The sequence below is a fragment of the Ranitomeya variabilis genome, chromosome 2, assembly GCF_051348905.1.
Source record: "Ranitomeya variabilis isolate aRanVar5 chromosome 2, aRanVar5.hap1, whole genome shotgun sequence".
Lineage (NCBI taxonomy): Eukaryota > Metazoa > Chordata > Amphibia > Anura > Dendrobatidae > Ranitomeya > Ranitomeya variabilis.
Genome location: NC_135233.1, coordinates 286011376 through 286028745, shown reverse-complemented (window position 1 = coordinate 286028745; position 17370 = coordinate 286011376). Strand labels below are relative to the sequence as shown.

At 44.2% G+C, this 17370-nt stretch overlaps 1 long non-coding RNA gene across 1 annotated transcript; it reads right to left on the bottom strand.

The window, feature by feature from the left end:
- Positions 1-4838: 4838 nt before the first annotated feature.
- Positions 4839-17001, bottom strand: LOC143809351 (uncharacterized). The gene is made up of 3 exons (XR_013222228.1): positions 16765-17001; positions 16173-16246; positions 4839-5028 (listed from the first exon to the last, which is right to left on the bottom strand). It is a non-coding gene; the product is annotated as an uncharacterized LOC143809351 (long non-coding RNA).
- Between the last annotated feature and the right edge of the window lie 369 nt (positions 17002-17370).

Genomic DNA, 17370 nt, shown 5'->3' with positions numbered 1-17370 from the left:
CTTTTGGTGGCCTTCCTTGTCAAGGGATGTGCGGTCATTTGTGCAGTCCTGTGGGACTTGTGCTCGAGCTAAGCCTTGCTGTTCTCGTGCCAGCGGTTTGCTCTTGCCCTTGCCTGTCCCGAAGAGACCTTGGACACATATCTCCATGGATTTCATTTCTGATCTTCCGCTATCTCAGGGCATGTCCGTTATCTGGGTGATATGTGATCGCTTCTCCAAGATGGTCCATTTGGTTCCTTTGCCTAAGCTGCCTTCCTCTTCCGATCTGGTTCCTGTGTTTTTCCAGAACGTGGTTCGTTTGCACGGCATCCCTGAGAATATTGTGTCAGACAGAGGATCCCAGTTCATTTCCAGGTTCTGGCGATCCTTTTGTAGTAGGATGGGCATTGATTTGTCGTTTTCGTCTGCTTTCCATCCTCAGACTAATGGACAGACGGAGCGAACCAATCAGACTTTGGAGGCTTATTTGAGGTGTTTTGTCTCTGCTGATCAGGACGATTGGGTGACATTCTTGCCGTTGGCTGAGTTTGCCCTTAATAATCGGGCTAGTTCCGCCACCTTGGTTTCGCCTTTTTTCTGCAACTCTGGTTTCCATCCTCGCTTTTCTTCGGGTCATGTGGAGCCTTCTGACTGTCCTGGGGTGGATTCTGTGGTGGATAGGTTGCAGCAGATCTGGAATCATGTGGTGGACAACTTGAAGTTGTCACAGGAGAAGGCTCAGCGCTTTGCCAACCGCCGCCGCGGTGTGGGTCCCCGACTACGCGTTGGGGATTTGGTGTGGCTTTCTTCCCGCTTTGTTCCTATGAAGGTCTCCTCTCCCAAATTTAAACCTCGTTTTATTGGGCCTTACAAGATATTGGAAATCCTTAATCCTGTATCTTTTCGTCTGGATCTTCCTGTGTCGTTTGCTATTCACAATGTATTTCATAGGTCCTTGTTGCGGCGGTACATTGTGCCTGTAGTTCCTTCTGCTGAGCCTCCTGCTCCGGTGTTGGTTGAGGGCGAGTTGGAGTACGTGGTGGAGAAGATCTTGGATTCTCGCCTCTCCAGGCGGAGGCTTCAGTACCTGGTCAAGTGGAAGGGCTATGGTCAGGAGGATAATTCCTGGGTGGTCGCCTCTGATGTTCATGCGGCCGATTTAGTTCGTGCCTTTCATGCCGCTCATCCTGATCGCCCTGGTGGTCGTGGTGAGGGTTCGGTGACCCCTCACTAAGGGGGGGGTACTGTTGTGAATTTGCTTTTTGCTCCCTCTAGTGGTTACTAGTTTTTTGACTCTGGTTTTTCTGTCATTCCTTTTATCCGCACCTGGGTCGTTAGTTAGGGGTGTTGCTATATAAGCTCCCTGGACCTTCAGTTCAATGCCTGGCAACGTAGTTATCAGAGCTAGTCTGCTGTGCTCTTGTCTACTGATCCTGGTTCCAGTTATATCAGCTAAGTCTGCCTTTTGCTTTTTGCTATTTGTTTTGGTTTTGTATTTTTGTCCAGCTTGTTCCAAATCTATATCCTGACCTTTGCTGGAAGCTCTAGGGGGCTGGTGTTCTCCCCCCGGACCGTTAGACGGTTCGGGGGTTCTTGAATTTCCAGTGTGGATTTTGATAGGGTTTTTGTTGACCATATAAGTTACCTTTCTTTATTCTGCTATCAGTAAGCGGGCCTCTCTGTGCTAAACCTGGTTCATTTCTGTGTTTGTCATTTCCTCTTACCTCACCGTCATTATTTGTGGGGGGCTTCTATCCAGCTTTGGGGTCCCCTTCTCTGGAGGCAAGAAAGGTCTTTGTTTTCCTCTACTAGGGGTAGCTAGATTCTCCGGCTGGCGCGTGTCATCTAGAATCAACGTAGGAATGATCCCCGGCTACTTCTAGTGTTGGCGTTAGGAGTAGATATATGGTCAACCCAGTTACCACTGCCCTATGAGCTGGATTTTTGTATTCTGCAGACTTCCACGTTCCTCTGAGACCCTCGCCATTGGGGTCATAACAGAGATAGAGCGTTACGGAGCTGCGCCTGCACTTCATTGCGGCAGCATCCTAAGAAAGGACACGAAGCGAAGTATATTGTGGAGAGTGAGAAACGAGATCACAGCACAAGGAGATAATACCGGGAGGAGTCCTGCATTGAGACCGGCAACATCCTTCCGAGGCACGTAGCCGGTGGCCGGAACACCGAGGGAGTAATAGGCTCTACGCATTACTTCAGAGACCGGCAGGACAGTTAATTCCAAGTTGGCTTCCTGACCTTAATACCTATGAAGACAACGGAGGCAAATTGTGGGAGAGGGGCGTCTCTAGGGTCCCTATAAAATAGCTCCAGGCCTACCTCGTCATATGGGTTGTCCTATCCATATCATCTGGCGGACAGAGAGAGAGAAAACATCAGAAACATCCACGAAAGTTGTGAGGACATCCCGTGGTGCTCAGCAGGGAGGTACTACAACACACAGGCGCTAGTAGGAAGGCTACTGATTTCCACCTGCAAAGGGAACTCTGGATGTGCCTTCAGACCGGCCGGATTCAGCCAGCCCTGTGAACGGTACTCTGGACTGTGGACGCTGAAGTCTTCAGTAAAAGGTAAAGAGACTGCAACCTTTGTGTCCTCGTTATTCATTGCGCCTTACGACGTCCACCATCACCACCTACATATCTGGGAAGCCCTGGGGATATACTTCACCTGTGGGAAGGTACACCATCTAGCTGCCATTCCATCACCCCAGCGGACCCCTAGCAGCGTCGGTCACCCTGACCGAATACCACAGGTGGCGTCACGAACACCGTACAAACCACTACACCTTTAATTGGGCGCCCCTTAGAAGGGCCACCGTGACATCCCCAGAACTGAGAGAGACAGACCTGGTACCGAGTACCCCACTGCCCTTCGCCTGGGGGCGATCCACTTCCATAACACCTCAGCAGGGCCACAGGCTGATCTCCTTCATGCCACGCCGCATTGATGCAGTAATTGATGCAAAAGAAGTCCCGACCAAGTATTGAATGCATTTACTGAACTTACATTTCAGTAGGTCAACATTTCGGATTTTAAAATAATTTTTCAAGCTGCTGCTATAAAGTATTTTAATTTACTGAGATAATGACTTTTGGGTTTTCATTGGCTGTAAGCCATAATCATCAACATTAACAGAAATAAACACTTGAAATAGATCACTCTGTTTATAATGACTCTATATAATATATGAGTTTCACTTTTTGTATTGAAGAACTGAAATAAATTAACTTTTTGATGGTATTCTAATATTGTGAGAAGCAACTGTATTTAAATTGTTCTTATTTGATTATTTTATTGGAAAAAGCAGAAATGTTGTATTTTACTAATGATCAACCATCACTGTATCTGCAATACTAACTTATTAAGGTTAGAAAGCCAAAATAATATTACACTGCAAAACAATTGGATCATAGTAGACAGTATTGTCTTTTGTGCTATACGTCATTAGTGCATACAGTTTTTTGGGCAGGACGTAGAGAGAAAATGTGAGGAAAGTAGAAATGCAGTTAGAGGGTTGTCATGGGCAGACACGTCATTGGTGCAACCTGGCCCATTGCCACCTCCAAAGCAGGTACAATTTTGCATTATTCTAATCTTGCACAGGGGCCCATTTCAGGCTGTGTCCACTGGACAGCTACTTATCTATATTCTAAGGGTACTGTCACACAGTGGCACTTTGATCGCTCCGACGGCACGATCCGTGACGTTGCAGCGTCGCTTGATTATCGCTCCAGCGTCGTAGACTGCGGTCACACTTTGCAATGCACGGCGCTGGAGCGATAATTTCATGACGTAGTTGCGATGTAGAAGTCATACGGGACATTGGGAATATCGTGCACACCTTGTTACACGCTGCGATCATGCCGCCACAGCGGGACACTTGACGACGAAATAAAGTTTCAAACGATCTGCTACGACGTACGATTCTCAGCGGGGTCCCTGATCGCTGCTGCGTGTCAGACGCAGCGAGATCGTAACTATATCGCTGGAACATCACGGATCGTGCCGTTGTAGCGACCAAAGTGCCACTGTGTGACAGTACCAGTGGTAAACAGAAATTAGGATTACTTTCAGGAAGATAAACATTTGGGTGAAAACCTCATCCACACAGAGAAATGCATAGTTAAAGATTAAAGGTTGATAACCTAAATAATGTCCAAGTTAGAAAAAATGGCAAGGATGTACTGTACATGACCAGGAAGATATATGGCAAAGGGTGTTGTAGTGTCTGTGCCAGATCCTGTTCCTCTGTTTGTACTATAGCCATGGACAGTGCTGTGCCTTTATTGTGGGTGACACATGACTACTACAGTCCTGTTTTATTCCAGGAACTTTTGGTGCCACTCAATCAGGGAACTATAGGGTTAATTATTGTTTTGTTTTCATTACTTCTTTCTGAGAACTGTGGGCGGAGCCGTCTGCTATTTAAACCACATGGCCTCTGATTTACACTGCCAGTCAATAAGTTCTGCTTGCCTAGTTTATTGCCCTAGACCTTGTTCATATTGTGTAGCCTGATTTTTGCTGGTTTCTTACCTCAGCTTGTACTTTGACCATTCTCTTGCACTTTGATTTTGTCCTTGACTTGACCTTTTGGGTTAAAGGGTCAAGGTCAGGTTGCCACTGGAATCTGTCTGATGGAGTGCCTCCTGCCAAGTCTGTCCGAGGTAGCCATTTTGATCTTGTGGCCTCTCCTGAGGGAAATAGAATAGGCAATCCTGTACAGATGATAGGACATCTTCCTCCGGATAAGGGTGAAACTCGGTCAAAGGAGTTGACCACCTGATGAAGACGGTACTTCCGTTGAAACGCGTTGTGGCTTAAACCCCATTCTGGTGTTAGAGTTTCCTTTCGGCGCTCCTTTGACCGAGTTTCACCCTTTTACTGTTTCTGTCCTCCTTCGGAGGTGTTCGGCTGGAGCTGCTGGGGGACTGTGCGCCCTTCCCTTGCTAGGGCTACCTATCCAGTGCTCCTAAAGAATCCGCCTTTTGTCTTCCTCCAGATGTCACTGCATGCATTTTGACTTGACTACAAAAAAAAAGAATAACATCATTGCAATCCAATGGAATCGGACATGAATTAAACACAACACTGGCAGTTAGAACATTTCTGGCAAAGTCTGATGTGAAGAGCATAAAAAATTAAAACAATTATGAAGAATACAATTGTAATCCAACTGAAAGAAACACAATTATAACCCAGGGACTTGGAAAATAATACAAAAATATTAAGAGCAGAAGTATGTTATAATCTCTGTTTAGTCCCCGGAACTCAAGGGATGTCAATATATGTATTGTGTATGACTCTCCAAATTTTAAACCGTTAAAGGGGTCGACCACAGCTTTCCTCATAAATTGACCAGCACTTGTGTCCATACAATGGCTGCTGGTAGAGGAGCATGTAACCAGACCAGTCCATCAGCGTCCTCCAATAGAAAAGCAACTTTCCCATGTGAGGTGTTTTACTATTGAAGGAGGCTGATGGACTGGTCTGGTCATATGCTTCTTGATCAACATCTATTGTAGAAGTGCTGGTCAGTTTGTGATGAAATCTGCACTAACAAGAGAATGTGAAAGGCCTCTTTATTAAACTATCCCCCTTTTCAGGAACATGCCCTATTAACTGAAACCTAAAATCGTTGTCCAAAATCCCATTACCAATATAAACATGTACAGATAATTAGTATAGTTTAAAAAAGAACGTTACCATGATTTTCAGATACAGTGACATATAAAAGTTTGGGCACCCCTGGTAAAAATTGCTGTTATTGTAAAAAGTTAAGCAAGTTGAAGATTAAATGATCTCTAAAAGGGCTAAAATTAAAGATAATGCATTGCCTTTGTATTTTAGGCAAAAAAAAAAAATATTGTAATTTTTTACATTTTAAAAATTGCTAAAAGGAAACTGGACTGATGCAAAAGTATGGGCACCCTTGGAGATTTGTGTGCTCAGATAACTTTGACCAAGGTTTCAGACCTTAAATAGCCCATTTTGGTTATGGCTTGCTCACAATAATCGTTAGATAAGGCCCGGTGATGCAAACTTCCCAGCTTTATAAAACCCCAGCCTTCTCTAACCTAGTGCCAAAACACAGCAGCAATGGGGACTTGTAAGCAGCTGCCTAGCACTCTGAAAATGGTGGAGGCTTACAAAGCAGGAGAAGGCTATAAGAAGATAGCAAAGCATTTTCAAGTTGCCATTTCCTCAGTTCGAAAAGCAATTAAGAAATGGCAGTTAACAGGAACAGCAGAGGTCAAGATAAAGTCTGGAAGACCATGCAAAAATTTCAATGAGAACTGATCATAGGATTGCTAGAAAGGCAATTCAAAACCCTCGCTTGGTTGCAAAAGACCTTCAGAAAGATTTAGCAGACTCTGCAATTGTCATATATTATTCATCAGAAGAAAACCTCTCCTGCATCCTCACCATAAAATTCAGAGTCAGAAGTATGCAAAAGAACATCTAAACAAGCCTGATGCATTTTGTAAACAGGTCCTGTGGACTGATGAGGTAAAAGAGAACTCTTTGGCCACAATGATCAAATGTATGTGTGGAGAAGAAAGGGCACAGAATTTCAGGAAAAGAACATCTCAACAATCATTAAGCATGTTCGTGGATCAATCATTCTTTGAGGTTGTGCTACAGCCAATGGTATGGAGAACATTTCACGGGTACAGGGAAGAATGGGTTCAATAAAATTTCAACAAATTCTTGATGCAACATACAGTAACACCATCAGTTAAAAAGCTTAAGTTGAAAAGAGGATGACTTCTAGAAATTGAAAATGATACTAAACACACGTCAAAATCCACAATAGACTTCCTTAAGAGGCACAAACTGAAGGTTTTACAATTGCCCTCACAGTTCCCTGTCCCGATCATCATTAAAAATCTGTGTCTAGACCTTAAAATAGCAGTTGATGCAAGACGACCCAGGAATCTCACAGAACTGGAAGAATTTTCTAAGGAAGAATGGATGAAAGTCCCACAAACAAGAATTGAATGACTCTCAACCGGCTACAAAAAGTGTTTACAAGCTGTGATACTTTCAAAAGGGGGTGCTACTGGGTTCTAACCATGCAGGGTGCCCAAATTCAACCTGCACATTTTGCTTTTTGTAATTTTCAAAATGTAAAAGAAGAAAATTGTTAGTAGCTCCACTTCTGGCTTTTGTGACATAACAGAGTTTACTGAGTCAGCGTGTGACCAATGATGTATATAAAGGGAATGACTGTTGTACAAAGATCTGTTATGGGTAACTAATATTATAGCTTGCTTTATCATTTAAACAATTTATATCTATATGTCTAGTTTAAGATATCTTTGTTTTGTGTATTTAGAACAAACTTTGTTCTTAAATGTAGATTGTAAGCTCTTACAAGCAGGATCATCATTATTTTTGCTTTATTTATTGTAACCTCTGAATTTTAAAGCGCTGTGGAATACGTTGGCACTATATAAATAAAGATTATTATTATTGATAATTGTACCAGAAACAGTAAATTGGACTGCAAGTACACCGATACTCCCACTTGTAAACCTATTTTGTACCTCAGTAAAAGCTGAATTTCGATGCAAAGGCATAGCAGATTGTGCTCTAATTGGCATCTTTTGCAAAGTTTTTACCGCCCTGTCTTGGCAAGAAATGTGGTCACAAAAAACACAGTAAGAGATAAGTTCTTCAAATATATCTTTACTTAGAAAAAATTTTAAATTTAATAATATAAAGATTATATGGACTGGTATTTTTTTTTCTAAGTGGTGTATACTTCTACGTTTAATTAAATGCTAAATTCATGTAGTTGCAATATATATATATATCTATATATATATATTATACAGCTTGAAGCCTCAAAACAAGACCTTAGAGGGGTTGGCCGCTTTATCATTATTTTAACAATGTGTTAGGGGTCATGACTCTTCGGCCCCTATTAATATGTAATTAATTAGTAATATATAAGTATTACAGGTTCTTGTCCTGTACTTGTTAGCTCCTCTTCTCAAAATGTCGCTTGATAGAGAATCATGTGACCAAACCTGTCCTCCAGTTGAAAAAGACTCCACATGGGAAAGTTGTTTTTTAATTGAAGGCGGGTGATGGACAGGAATAACGATGTAACTCCACCAGACTTTACCAATAGGACATACACCCTAGTTGCAGCAGAAATTTCTGTCTAGTCTTGGCTTCCCTTGGCAAAATCAGCTATTGGCCAGGGACGTTGAGAGCAGATAAAAGGAGATTGGTTTGTCTAAATGTACGTGATATCTTAAAGCATATCTAATGTAAATAAAGTGACTTTACAAAGAAATCCATTTCCTCTTTAAACCATAATTTATTCATCTTTGAAAACTTTCTATATTTGAGCAACAATAATAAACTATTCTAATAATCTCCTCTGGCGCACAGATTAGGTTTCTTGCCAAACCTGACTGCTTCCTAATTACTTCCTTATTAGTCATTTTCAAATATTATTTTGTGTACATGCTCTTATTTCCATAAGCACAGGGTGATTCATCACCTCTTCATTATCATAGTGAAATAATGAATTAGATGGCCATATTTAATCCCCCTCCTGCATTAAAGTTCCCTTGGTGATACTTGATAAAATGTAATGGTACACAAACTGAATGCTCTTTAAATTAGCGCTAAATTACATTTTAACCTCTAGTACTGGTATCAGCAACATATTTTTGGCCAAAAATGTTTCTGAACGTGAGAATCAAGAGGAAAACTTATACATAGTACAGACATGGATAAACAGAAATAAAGACATTATTTTAAAAGGAGTCTGTGACTCCCAAAACTCAAACCACCTATACATTTATATAGGGAACTTAACCCCTATAAACATGATATCTGTAGCACAGATTTCACTACTCTCATTTTACATAAAAAGATTTACTACATATGTCCTTAGTGGAACTATTGCTTAAGAAGTTAAAGCACACGGTATCCTTTCTGGCGCACTCTCATTTCCCCTCCTGTCTACAGGGGCTGCCCACTGCACATGAGGGGGCAGCTAATAATGACAGGAGTGGAGGATGAGAGAGTGCCCATTCTGACACTGTGTATGTGCAATCAACTCCTGCAGTGTCAGTGCTTGTGGGGCTGAGGATTCAATTCAAGCAGTAATGCAAAACAAGCGCTGTCAATCAACTTAAGGGGAGGTGCAGAGGACTGTATCTGAGTGGGAGGAATGGTGCACTGAGCCTTTTGCCAGGATTAAGGTACCGTTACACTAAGCGACTTACCAACGATCACGACCAGCGATCGTGATCGTTGGTAAGTCGTTGTGTGGTCGCTGGGGAGCTGTCACACAGACAGCTCTCTCCAGCGACCAACGATCAGAGGAAAGACTTCGGCATCGTTGAAACTGTCTTCAACGATGCAGAAGTCCCCTGCAGCACCCGGGTAACCAGGGTAAACATCGGGTTACTAAGTGCAGGGCCGCGCTTAGTAACCCGATATTTACCCTGGTTACCATTGTAAAAGTAAAAAAAAAAACACTACATACTCACCTTCTGATGTCTGTCACGTCCCCCGGCGTCCACGCGCTGCTGCAGAGAGCTTTCCCTGCACTGAATGTGTCAGCGGCGCCGGCAGTAACAGTGGTGATGTCACCGCTGTGCTCTGCTTTACGGCTGGCGCTCACACAGTCAGTGCAGGGAAAGCTCCCTGCAGCAGCGCGTGGACGCCGGGGGACGTGACAGACATCAGAAGGTGAGTATGTACTGTTTTTTTTTTACTTTTACAATGGTAACCAGGGCTACAAAGCGCGGCCCTGCGCTTAGTAATCCGATGTTTACCCTGGTTACAAGCGAACACATCGCTGGATCGGTGTCACACACACCGATCCAGCGATGACAGCGGGTGATCCAGCGACGAAATAAAGTTCTGGACTTCTAGCTTCGACCAGCGATGTCACAGCAGGATCCTGATCGCTGCTGCGTGTCAAACACAACGAGATCGCTATCCAGGATGCTGCAACGTCACGGATCGCTGTCGTTCTCGTTGGAAAGTTGCTCAGTGTGACGGTACCTTAAGGGTACACAGAGGAGCCCATATTTACATATGTAATAAGGTATGTATAGATATGTTTAAAATATGTTTTGCATAAAACAATATCCCCTATATGAAAGTATAAGTGGTTTAATTTGGGGGTGTCAGAGTCCCTTTTAAGGGTTATTTTAAAGTTTTTTAATTGTTAACATTGCCAGAGGTAAACTTGGAGGTCCAGGTCGCTAAGTTCTGTAACAAGGCTTTAGCCAAGTATGTACCATTTGTACTATGAGTGTCATGTGCCAGGTGTGGTTTCTACACCTCCTATAATTACTACTGTGTGATGCTCATAATATGAATAACTGTTATGGGCTCACCTGGTAAGGTGGATTCTCTAAGTCTAAGGCATAGGTTGGCATGAGCAGTATGGTTCGGAGGGCGGAGGCAGTAGCGTAGCTACTGGGGGGGCAGAGGGGGCCATCGCCCCGGGCCCTGTCACATGAAAGGGCCCACTGGGAGCCAGGGCAGGGCCACTTCTGTGAGGAGGCAGAACACCGCATTGGAGCAGAGCAGTATAATGTCTGCTCCCGTCTGGCGGAGACTCTGCAGGCTATTAGCACAGTGGCGGCTGCAGTCTCCCCCCTGCAGTGAATGGTTTCGCCCCCTCTGACCTGATCATGAAGCTTTTCCCCCGGCTGCAGTTTTCTTCCCTCTGTGCACGCTGGGATTGGCTCAGGCACGCTGGGTCCTAGTGCCCACACCTTGCATTTCACGTACACTTCCTGGTCCTGCCTGCAAACTTTATCAGTAAGTGCTGGGGATGGGACTTATTAGGTTTATTAAATTCAGGTATGTCACTGTGAGGCCGTTGGGGTATTGTGGGGGCTGAAAGTGAGTGAGGGGGGGACAGGACACTGGGGGGTGAATGTGAGACCATTTGGGGGTTGTGAGGGCAGAAGGTGGCTGAGGTGGGACAGGGCACTGAGGGGGTGGATGTGAGATGATGGGGGCATTGGGGCTGAAGTGGGGGAGGGGGACATGTCACTGGGGGCTGAATATTATAATGTTTAGTTATGATATTATATGTGCTCCATCATGTAATATTTGCTGTCTGGTGAGGCTGGAGATGGGGGTCGGGGGCTTTTGATACGTACCACCTGGGCCTTTTATGAGTATTAGTATAAGGAGCCGCATACAGTAACCAAGAGCTGCATCACATTTACAGCACCACTCCAGCATTATTTTTTATTTCATTGCTGGAGCGGTGCTGACAATCCCCGTCCCCTGCCCTCTGTCTGATACTCACCTTCCGGCGTTTTCATCTGTTTTAGTCTCCGCTCGGCTCCGTCTCCTGCAGTTTGTGTCCTGTCCGAGGCTCCAGTGTTTCATGGAGCAGCGCAGAGGTCACTGATCAATGTAAGTCTATGGGAGCCTCGTTCTGGCCTGTTCCTCACTCTCAGGCTATGTGCACACGGTGCGGATTGGCCGCTGCGGATTCACAGCAGTTTTCTATCTGGTTTACAGTGCCATGTAAACCTATGGAAAACCAAATCCGCAGTGCACATGGTGCGGAAAATACCGCGCGGAAACGCTGCGTTGTATTTTCCGTAGCATGTCAATTCTTTTTGGGGATTCCGCAGCGTTTTACACCTGCTCCCGTATAGGATTCCGCAGGTGGTAAAACGCAGGTGAAATCTGCACAAAAAACACAGGAAATCCGCAGTGAATCCGCAACAAGTGCACATAGCCTCATAGTCTTACATTGAGCGCTTGTGACATAGCTTCTAACTTCTGGCCTGTCAGAAGCTGCGCTCACAAGTTTGAGCCACGGTACTGCAGCAGTGCCACAAAATAGTGATTACTAGGGTTGAGCGAAACGGATCGTTCATTTTCAAAAGTCGCCGACTTTTGGCAAAGTCGGGTTTCGAGAGAGAGAGAGGAGAGAGAGAGAGGAGAGAGAGAGAGGAGAGAGAGAGAGGAGAGAGAGAGAGAATAAAATAAAATACACATTGACTTGCATTGGGTTTCGTGTTCCGGTCCGGAACCCGACTTTACAGTAGAATCGGCCGATTTCACGCGATCCGACTTTCGAGAAGGTCGGGTTTCACAAAACCCAACTCGACCCTAAAAAAGCAAAAGTCGCTCAACCCTAGTGATTACGCCGGAGGAGGAGTAAATGACCGGGACATCCAAATCATGACAGGGAGCTGTGAGTCCATCATACTGTGTATAAGGGAGCTGCGGGCCCATCATACTGTGTACAGGGGAACTGTGGGGGACATCATACTGTGTATAAGGGAGCTGCGGGCCCATCATACTGTGTATAAGGGAGCTGCGGGCCCATCATACTGTGTATAAGGGAGCTGCGGGCCCATCATACTGTGTATAAGGGAGCTGCGGGCCCATCATACTGTGTATAAGGGAGCTGCGGGCCCATCATACTGTGTATAAGGGAGCTGCGGGCCCATCATACTGTGTATAAGGGAGCTGCGGGCCCATCATACTGTGTATAAGGGAGCTGCGGGCCCATCATACTGTGTATAAGGAAGCTGCGGGTCCATCATACTGTGTATAAGTCTACGTTCACATTTGCGGTCTGCGCCGCAGCGTGTGGGGCGCCGCAGCGTCGCCGCATGCGTCATGCGCCCCTATATTTAACATGGGGGCGCATGGACATGCGTTGCACTTGCGTTTTGCGACGCATGCGTCACTGCGGCGCACGCGTCCGGGCGCAGAGTACACAGCAAGTTGCATTTTTGCTGCGTCCAAAATCAACCAAAAAAAGGACGCATGCGTCGCAAAACGCAGCGTTGTGCATGCGTTTTGCTGCGTTTTTGTTTGCGTTGTGCGTTGCGGCGCCGACACTGCGGCACACAACGCAAATGTGAACGTAGCCTAAGGGAGCTTCGGGCCCATCATACTGTGTATAGGGAACTGTGAAGGCATATTGTGCATATGGGAGCTGTTGGCCCATTACACTGTATATAGGGGAGCATTATACTTTCTATAGTGGAGTTCTGTCAGCATTATACTGTGTATAGGGGAGCATTGGGCTCATACTGTGTAGAGGGGAGCAGTGGGAACATCATACTGTGTAGAGGGGAGCAGTGAGAACATCATACAGTGTATAGGGGAGCTGTGGGGGCCTTAGACTGTGTATAGGGAAGCTTTAAGCTCACCATACTGTGTATAATGGAGCAGTACATGGGGGAACTTAGGGGACATTATTAAATGTTAAGTGGGCACTTAAGCATCGTTGTTATAGGGTCACTCAGAGTATTGTGACCATCAAAGTTGCATATGGTCCAATATGGCGGTAAAGTCAATGTTCGTTTTTGTATATAGATTTATTTTCAATAACAGTAGGGTCATATTCTGAGGTTCCCCTATATTCACAATTAGAGTGCGCAACCGTAGCTGTAATCAGGATTAGCTGGTTAGGGGCCCACTCAGATGTTTCGCCCCCCTAAGTTGAAACCCTAGCTACGCCTCTGGGCGGAGGTGATGGTGCAGCTGAGCGGATCTTGATGGATGACACATGGATCAGTGAGAACAAGGACAGTAGGGAATGCAGGACAGCAGATGAATAAGTGGGGAAGGTCGAACACATGATACAGAGCCATATGTGTGAGGATATAAACGAAAACAGCAATCGTATAGGAAACTGCAATCTTCTGTAAGGGGAGCAGTTAATGCACTCTAGTATTTTGGGGCAAGGCAGTGGTTAAACACAGTAAAAATATAAATAAATGCAGTCTGGTATCTTCCAGCAGGGAAATGATTAATAGCAGCAATCTAACAGAGAAGTAAATGCAGTCCAGTAATTTCCAGCAGGGAACTGGTTAACAGCAGCAATAAAACAGAGAATTGCAAACTGTAAACAAGCTTGTAAGGATGCGCAACTTTGATTGCAAAGGCCAAGTATAAGCAGGACCGAGAACAGTTGCGAGAAGTTGGTAATTTGTGTGTTTAGATGTTGGTGTGGACAACACATAGTAATTTAAACTGAGCTTGGAAATAATGCTGGTTTTAGCATAGAAGTTAGGAGAAGAAGAGGAGACACTCAACAACTGTCTGGAGCTGATCAGTGTGAAGTAGACGAAACCTTCTGATCAACTTGAGACCATTGTGGATAATGTTACCTAATACCCAAGCATCTGACCTCTGCCAGAGTCAGCCTTACAAGGCTTAAGCCCCCGTCTCACATAGCGAGATCGCTAGCGAGATCGCTGCTGAGTCACTAGTTTTGTGACGCAACAGCGACCTCCATAGCGATCTCGCTATGTGTGACACGTACCAGCGATCAGGCCCCTGCTGCGAGATCGCTGGTCGTGTCGGAATGGCCTGGACCTTTTTTTGGTCGTTGAGGCCCCGCTGAGATCGCTGAATCGGTGTGTGTGACACCGATCCAGCGATGTCTTCACTGGTAACCAGGGTAAACATCGGGTTACTAAGCGCAGGGCCGCGCTTAGTAACCCGATGTTTACCCTGGTTACCAGCGTAAATGTAAAAAAAAACAAACACTACATACTCACCATCTGATGTCCGTCAGGTCCCTTGCCGTCTGCTTCCTGCTCTGACAGTGCCGGCCGTACAGTGAGAAGTGAGAGCACAGCAGTGACGTCACCGCTGCGCTCTGCTCTCACTGTACGGCGGCTCAGTCAGAGAGCAGGAAGCAGACGGCAAGGGACCTGGACACCGAAAGGCGAGTATGTACTGTTTGTTTTTTTTGGTAACCAGGGTAAACATCGGGTTACTAAGCGCGGCCCTGCGCTTAGTAACCCGATGTTTACCCTGGTTACCGGGTGCTGCAGGGGGACTTCGGCATCGTTGAAGACAGTTTCAACGATGCCGAAGTCGTTCCCCTGATCGTTGATCGCTGGAGAGAGCTGTCTGTGTGACAGCTCCCCAGCGACCACACAGCGACTTACCAACGATCACGGCCAGGTCATATCGCTGGTCGTGATCGTTGGTAAATCGCTATGTGAGACGGGGCCTTTAGAGTGATTATATCAGAAGAGTTCACCAGATTACCTGACAATACCAGCATAGACTACTACAAAGGGAGGTGGCCATAGGAGAAGGAAGCTATGTCCGCCGCTTGTTGAAATGTTGAAATGTTGAAGATGGTTTGGTTCTACATAACCTGCAGGCTATTGCCTCAATGTAATAACATGCTGTATCTGCCAATAGCACACACACATTAGATTGCATGTAATATTGCATGCTATTTACTTTTATCACCTGTATTTAATCCTAAATAAAATTGCTAAGAATTCATCGCATGCAACTTTCGTGGATGCATGAAAATGCAATGCAATGTGAAATACAGTTTTAGAATCTCATTTTTTTTCCAGTATGATACAGCATTTGATAAATTTCCATAGTCTTAAAGTCACTTCACATTGTTTTCCGAGATTTCAGTTTACCTATGCCCCAAACATAGACCTCTTTCACACAGCATAGCGGGAGAAGGTCCGTACTATGGAGCCATAGGTACTGGTGTGTTACTGTATGTCGCCTCATTATAGCGCAATGCTACAGGAAAGATTCCAACAAAAGAGAACACCTACATGTGAAATCAAACATTGGAAAACAAACTTTCATGTAGACTTCTATGTGTGCCGTAATAAAGAAATGACTAGTGCCCTGCCGCCAGGAGAACTTATATAGTCTTAGAAACTCCAAACCTACAATGTATGTATATAATTCACAATATTTCCATTAAATATAAGTATTGCCGCACTGTTAGTTTGCTAGATATGATGCATGTATAAAAACCAGAATCATTAGGGATGTGGATACTTTTTAATTCTGAAGCAAACTATTATCAGATCTCATATATGTGCCAGGAAAGAAGGGCGATGCCAGGCTCCAAAGTAACGAGAGACAACGCCTTATATTACAGAGAAAATTAATTTATTTCAGTTAAACCAAGAGGTTTTCTTTACCCAAGTACATTTCATATGTTTCCGTAAAGACAGACAGGCTGCTTTTCGGCTTCCTCTGGGTGCATGCTCCACTGACTATTTAATTAAGATGAAGTTATGGCTGACAGTCTAATTAGTTTGAAATGTGAGATCTGGCTGAATATGTGTTACCCCCTGTGAGTATTGTATTATGTGCAGAATATAAGATTTAACTCATTGCTATTATTAAAAAATGCTAATTACCAGGATATGACAATGGCTCTCTGGCTCCACTTCCACCGCTGTGCCACCTGATGGTACAGTACAGCTTGTTTTCTCTTTATGTTTATTTTCATATGGAGAAAAGAAAAAATCAATGTAGAAATGGATGTTTACAATGCACAACTATACCAAACAGTAACAAAACATTTTTTTCTTTTCTTTAATACAGAAGTCTTCTATTTTTCCTATAACGCTAGTGTGGTGCTAATGGATGGCACTTTTCCTTCCTGTTAACAATGACTCTCACTGCTCAATGGGACGTTACTAACACCACGTCGTACATCAGAGTGTGGTTCCAGTGTACCGTGCACCTGTCGGTGAATACAATAGATGCTGCTTAACAATGCCGTTTTGTAATAAGGCTGAAAAGAAAAGTGCCAAATGGATGTCGGTTTTCAACGTAGAATTTAACATTTTTTTTGTATGTAGTCTTTATTTTTGAATGTTCAAAAAGCATATTTTTATCTAATTTTTCTGACTAAATTGGCTACATTCACAAAAGCACTGAATCAATAGCTGTTCTGCGTGAACCTAAGAATATTCCTGGCAACCTCTTGGATACTATTATAAGCACCCATGTCAATAGGGCAGTAGCCCGTGGCATCATTAAAGAAGAAGAAAAAGGTTCTAGAGTACGCTGGCTCAGGTCGTAAGGCTGACTGATATCTTTAGGTACTAGTGCTTAATTTATAGAGATGGCACCAGTTGTGACATCACCATGAACCATGTCCCAGCTTGTGACCTCATCAACTGTGACTTCACCACCATAACAATGCAACCTCTTTAAGATTCCCTCCAACATAATACTAATACAACAAGTCACATATTTCTCTTGGGTGGTCTGGGCCTACAAATAATGCACAACGATAAAAGAGATAGTGGCACTACAGGTGCCTGCTTCAAATTTATAAGGATTTCACTAATTGTTTTGTCACTACCCATTCTGAAGTTATAGAATAGGCTGTTCAATCAACATCACTGGCAATATCCATTGTAACATTGTCACAGTGATATGGAATGTTTTGGCGATAAGCCACAAGAAATAAAATAAAAAAATGAGGACAACATCAATGCAAAAAAAAAATATGGAAGGGGTATGCTGTACTGATGTTACATCTACAACATGTGATCACTGGCAATCATTAGGTTCAGTGGTCTTTTGCTGTCTTTCTCAGCATCA